This window comes from Rhinopithecus roxellana, chromosome 18, assembly GCF_007565055.1.
Source record: "Rhinopithecus roxellana isolate Shanxi Qingling chromosome 18, ASM756505v1, whole genome shotgun sequence".
In the NCBI taxonomy this organism is placed as follows: Eukaryota; Metazoa; Chordata; class Mammalia; order Primates; family Cercopithecidae; genus Rhinopithecus; species Rhinopithecus roxellana.
Window position 1 is genome coordinate 64,120,824 of NC_044566.1, and position 6,447 is coordinate 64,127,270.

General features: G+C 47.9%; 1 protein-coding gene across 2 annotated transcripts in view; it reads left to right on the top strand.

Moving 5' to 3' along the window:
- The window catches only part of CRYL1 (crystallin lambda 1), a 117,121-nt gene that overhangs the window by 51,703 nt on the left and 58,971 nt on the right, over positions 1-6,447 (top strand). The gene's annotated exons all lie outside the window — the stretch shown is intronic.

Consider the following 6,447-nt stretch of genomic DNA (forward strand, 5'->3'; position numbering starts at 1 on the left):
CTGCCCTGGCCCCAGCCAAAGTCCTGCGATTTCCTGGGGTGCCTCCCTTCTCCCCAGCATACCAGCGTCCATGTGTTGTTCCGGCTGTCTGGGACCTGGGAGATGCTGAAGGTGTTCCAGCAGAGCGAATCCCCAGGAGGCAACCTCAGCTTCTTCCAGCGACAGATCTGCCCCAGTGAGCCAGTCCCAGGCCTTGGAGGGCCACACGCTGTCCGTAAGCATCAGAATCCCCTCTTTTTAGAGGTAAAGGCAGTGGTTGGGAGGAACCTTCGATTCTAGCTAGCCTTGCCCGTACATTAGGAGGGCACGGCCAGCCCCTTTACAGGAAGTTTAGAAAACAGAAGTTTTCTCATCTATAAAATGGAGATACTATTAGAAACCACCCCCGAAGGCTGTATTGAGGAGGAAATGGCCACGACGCATAGTGCTTAGAAGACCATGCCTGTGGTAAAAGTGAGCTGTGACAGCTGCCCTCCCTCAGATTCCTTATCATGGATTCAGCCAACCATGAATTGAAAATATTTGGGAAAAATTGTGTCTGTGCTGAATACGTACATATTTTTCTTGTCATATTCCCTAAGCAATACAGTATAACAACTATATACGTAGTATTTATACTGTATGAGGTATTATAGGTCATCTAGAGGTGATTTAAAGTATACAGGAGGATGTGCACAGGTGATATGCAAATACTAGGCCATTTTTTAAAAATCGGGGACTTGGGCTGGATGCGATGGCTCATACCTGTAATTCCAACACTTTGGGATGCCAAGGCGGGTGGATCACCTGAGGTCAGGAATTGGAGATCAGCCTGGTCAATATGGTGAAACCTGGTCTCTACTAAAAGTACAAAAATTAGCCAGGCATGATGGCAGCCGCCTGTAATCCCAGCTACTCAGGAGGCTGAGGCAGGAGAATTGCTTGATCCCGGGAGGCAGAGGTTTCAGTGAGCCAAGATCGTGCCACTGTACTCCAGATTCCAGCATGGGCGACAAAAAAAAAAAAAAAAAAAAAAAAAAAAAAAAAAAAAAAAAAAAAAAAGGAGAGAGAGGAGAGAGAGAAAAAGAGAGAGACAGAAAGAAAAAAAAAATCAGGGACCTGAGCCTCCTCGAATTTTAGCATCCACAGGGTTCCTGGAAACAGTGTCTGACGGATCCTGGGGGATGACTGTATTATTAATAGGAAAGTAGGAAGGAGCATCTAGAAACCTGGGTTCCTAAGGTAACCATGAGCATCCATTTCGCATTTCCTTTGTCTTTTTCATACACATGTTTTTGTTTGCTTTAGTACACAGTTGTCATCAAAGTGAAGGAGTTATTTAATGTAAGTGTTCCATGTTGCTTCATAGTCCCATGGCCACTTCCGTAGTAGCCACGTCGTACTCTTCCACGTGTATTTACTCTAACGCAGAAAACCACCCCCGTACTGCGGTTCAGCAGAAAACCACCCCTACTGCGGTTCAGCAGAAAACCACCCCCGTACTGCGGTTCAGCAGAAACCACCCCGTACTGCGGTTCAGCAGGAAACCACCCCCCGTACTGCGGTTCAGCAGGAAACCACCCCCCGTACTGCGGTTCAGCAAAAACCCCCCGTACTGCGGTTCAGCAGGAAACCACCCCCGTACTGCGGTTCAGCAGGAAAACCCCCCGTACTGCGGTTCAGCAGGAAACCACCCCCGTACTGCGGTTCAGCAGGAAACCACCCCGTGGTTCAGCAGGAAACCACCCCCCGTACTGCGGTTCAGCAGGAAACCACCCTGTACTGCGGTTCAGCAGGAAACCACCCCGTACTGCGGTTCAGCAGGAAACCACCCCGTACTGCGGTTCAGCAGGAAACCCCCGCGGTTCAGCAGGAAACCACCCCGTACTGCGGTTCAGCAGGAAACCACCCCGTACTGCGGTTCAGCAGGAAACCACCCCGTACTGCGGTTCAGCAGGAAACCACCCCGTACTGCGGTTCAGCAGGAAACCACCCCCGTACTGCGGTTCAGCAGGAAACCACCCCGTACTGCGGTTCAGCAGGAAACCACCCCCGTACTGCGGTTCATTTGGTTTGATATTACTTCACTCTTCTGACACCTTTTTGATGGCTGAGACAACTTCTATGTAGTGTGAATAATTTTGTTCAGAATACTTTCCCTTAAGTGAAACTCAGATCAGAGGTTATAAGTTCTTTTTTTTTTTTTTTTTTGAGACGGAGTCTCGTTCTGTCGCCGGGCTGGAGTGCAGTGGCCGGATCTCAGCTCACTGCAAGCTCCGCCTCCCGGGTTTACGTCATTCTCCTGCCTCAGCCTCCCGAGTAGCCGGGACTACAGGCGCCGCCACCTCGCCCGGCTAGTTTTTTTAATTTTTTAGTAGAGACGGGGTTTCACCGTGTTAGCCAGGATGGTCTCGATCTCCTGACCTCGTGATCCGCCCATCTCGGCCTCCCAAAGTGCTGGGATTACAGGCTTGAGCCACCGCACCTGGCCTATTTTTTTTTTTTTAAAGAAAGATTCTTTATATGTGTGTCATGGTTTTTTTTTTTTTTTTTTTTTTTTTTTTTTTTTTTTTTTTTTTTTTGAGATGGAGTTTTTCTCTTTCTGCCCAGGCTGGAGTGCAATGGCACGATCTCGGCTCACTGCAACCTCTGCCTCCCAGGTTCAAGCAATTCTCCTGCCTCAGCCTCCCGAGTAGCTGGGATTAAGGCACCTACCACCATGCTCAACTAATTTTTTGTATTTTTAGTAGAAACAGGGTTTCACCATGTTGGTCAGGCTGTTTTCAAACTCCTGACCTCAGGTGATTCACCTGCCTCGGCCTCTCAAGGTGCTGGGATCACAGGTGTGAGCCACCACGCCCGGCCAGGTCATGGTTTTGTAGCTTTTGTCTTGAGAGTGTGGGAGGAATGAAGTTTTGGGTTTAAATGTCACCATTCAAAATCTGCTTCCCCTTCCTTTCTGTTCTTATCTGTTGTTAGGGAGAACAATGAATTGGTTTTTTGTGTCAGTCTCTGGAAAAATAGAAGGTCCTCAGAAGATTGGACGATGTCACTGCTCTTGTCCAGCTGAGCGCCTTTGAGGGCTGGGTGCCTTCCCTGTGGTTTCCCAGTCCTGACGGCCCAGAGACCTTGGTGTGGCCTCCTTCTCTGCAGTGGCCGCTGCTTGCATTCTGGGGACGCACATGGTACGCACTGTGAACAGAACAGTGCTTGAGGCTGTGCTTGAACTTGCACCCAGGGCCAGGCCTGAGTCGTGGCAGTGGGGCAGAGGCTTTCCATGAACCAGAAGGGAGGTCCTGCTGCCTCTCCTAAAGCTGGTTCTCTTCTCTTTTCATGAGACTTTGATTTTGGCAACAGTGGGCTGCTGAATGCTTTGCTGGTCTTGGGATATTTGAGGAAGAAGAAAGCCTGCTTTGCAGGGAGGAGGGGTGTAGCTTTATACCCAAACTCCAGGTGATCGCACCGTCAATAGCCTTCTCCAGGACCCTGAGGCGTAAATTAGCGAACTTAGTCCTGAACTTCTAAGATGTGGCATGAATACTGTGTCCCTCCAATCCTTCCACCTCATTTTTATTAGATTCCGTTTGGTATAAAGGAGTGGCTGCAGCTTTAGGAGTGGGACTTACCTGGTCGCAGTCCATCGGAAGCCCAGTGCTTTGCCAGCAAGCCCTCCCATGGGGCCAGACATTGGTGCTAGATGAGTGACTGGCTCAGCCAAGACCTTGACAGGTTTCCTGGGGCTTTGGGCTCCTCCTCCTAAGCAAGCCATAGGAAGAGATCAAACATTGCCATGCTTGGCCGTGGGGATCAGGGGCCGTGCAGCCATCTTGCTTTCAGCCTGAGATGAGCAGATACAGGAAGGAATGTATAGCTAAGAGAACTCCAGAGGAAGGAAAAGTCCCAGCCACTGAGTTAATTGCACCCCGAGTCCCTCCCAGCCTCTGGCCTTTCTGTGATGTGAGCCACTCCACTTCTTTATTGTTGAAAGCGGGTTAAATTAGGATTTTGATTGCATGTAGCTGAAAGCATCCTGACCTGTAAATATGATAAAGTATTTGCTGACCCAGACCTGAACTTCTAAAGGGCTTCCTGGTAGCTTTTAAAATCCTGTTGTAGGTTCAGAGGTGTAAAACATTGCTTGTTTTGTCTGTGGATTTACAGAAGAAAGATGAAAGTAAATTTGTGTTTATAAAGGACTGTTGAGCCTAGGTTTGAATTATGTGAACAAAGGAATTGAAAGTCCTGGGTTTGAACTTGCTTTTTCTCCTTGACATCTTCATATGTGGCAGTCCATCCGCTTAAGGAAATGGCCTGTATGTTTTTAGACTTCCACAACTTATTTTAATCATAAAGCCCTAAAAAGGCACCAGAAAGGAAGTTGTTGTCGTATCTATGGTAGACACTTAACACTTCCTGAGAAACTGCTGACGGTGGATGGAGTTGTAATAGGGATGCCGTCCAGGGGAGTGGAGCTTGACATCGACACTCTCCACTTCTCACCTCACATTACTGTTTCAGGAAGCCTAGGCGATCGCTCTTTGACTCCTAACACTAGATGCTAGAAAACTAGGTAAAGGGAGGACTGGGCGTGGTGGCTTACACCTGTAATCCCAGCACTTTGGGAGGCTGAGTTGGGTGAATCGCTTGAGGTCAGGAGTTTGAGACCAGCCTGGACAACACGGTTAAACCCCATCTCTACTAAGAATTATAAAAATTAGCCGGGCATGGTGGTATATGCCTGTAGTATTTGCTACTCAGCAGGCTGAGGCAGGAGAATCGCTTGAACCCGGGAGGCAGAGGTTGCAGTGAGCCGAGATTGTGCCACTGCACTCCAGCCTGGGCAACAGAGCGAGACTCCACCTCAAAACAAACAAAAACTAGGTAAAGGGAGAAGGTGATATCAGTGTCTCTAGAAAGAAGCCTTCGAAGCTGGCTTCTTATTTGTTGAGTTAATGGTCAGTGAAGTGAACCCCACCTGTGGTCACTGGCAGATTGTTGAGTGCTGGAGATGATTGAATAGCTGAGGCACAACTTCAGCAAAAAAGTAAGTTTTGAGCTGAGCGGGGTGGTGTGCATCTGTAGCTCCAGCCACTTGGGAGGCTGAGTTTGGAGGATCACTTGAACCTAGGAGTTTGAGTGCTGTTTGGGCAACACAGGGAGACCTTGTCTCTAAAAATGAAATGAAATAAAAAGTAAGTTTCGAAGAGATAGCTGAATCGGAGAAGAGTGCAAAACTGGAAAATTGTAGGCATTTTTAACACCTTAAAAAAATTCAAATGGTTACATGTTTAATTACAGAAAGATCCAGGATAAAAGAGAATAATCCTGTTAAGACGGCAGTTCTCAACCATTCTGGCACCAGGGACGCGTTTTGTGGAAGACAGTTTTCTCCATTGCCGCGTGGTGGTTGGGGGAGGTGCGAATGGCTTCGGGATGAAACTGTTCCACTGCTGATGATAAGGCATTTGTAAGATTCTCATGAGGAGCACACAACCTAGATCCCTTACGTGCGCGGTTCACAACAGGGTTTGCGCTCCTATGAGAATCTAATGCCGCGCTCATCTAACAGGAGGTGGAGCTCAGGCACATGGCTCACCTCCTGCTGTGTGGCCTGGTTCCTAACAGGCCAGGGACTGGTACCAGTCTGAGGCCCCGGGGGTTGCAGACCCCTGTGTTGAAGTATTGATGTTTAGCTTTCCAGCCCAATCTCGGCTCACTGCAACCTCCGCCTCCCAGGTTCAAGCGATTCCACTGCCTCAGCATCCCGAGTAGCTGGGACAACAGGCGTGTGCCACCATGCCCGGCTAATTTTTTTTTTTTTTGTATTTTAGTAGAGATGGGGTTTCACCATTTTGGCCAGGATGGCTTTCCAGGTCTTTTATTTTATTTTTGAGACGGAGTCTCGCTCTGTTGCCCAAGCTAGAGTGCAGAGGGCGATTTCAGCTCACTGCAATCCCCGCCTCCTAGGTTAAAGTGATTCTCCTGCCTCAGCCTCCTAAGTAGCTGGGACTACAGGCGCCCACCACCACGCCCAGCTAATTTTTGTATTTTTAGTAGAGATGGGTTTCACCATGTTGGCCAAGCTGGTCTTAAACTCCTGACCTCAGGTAATCTGCTCGCCTCAGCCTCCCAAAGTGCTGGATGACAGACGTGAGCCACCATGCCAGGCTCAGATAATTTAAAAGTGAACCTCATAGCATTTTCAATGAAATATTTTAGACATACAAAAAGTCATAGAATAATATAGTGAAGACTTGTGTATATCCATCCAATTTAAGGGGAAAAAAAAAACTTTACAAGTACAGGTCCCTGTTGTAGCTCTCTTTTGTCCAGAGGGGATTGTGACATGAACTTTGTCATTTATACTTTCTTTGTGTATTTTTTACTACATGTTTATGCAGCTGTAAATAATATATAGTACAGTACTGTGGGATTTTGAACTTTATTTAAATGTTATACTGTGTGGGC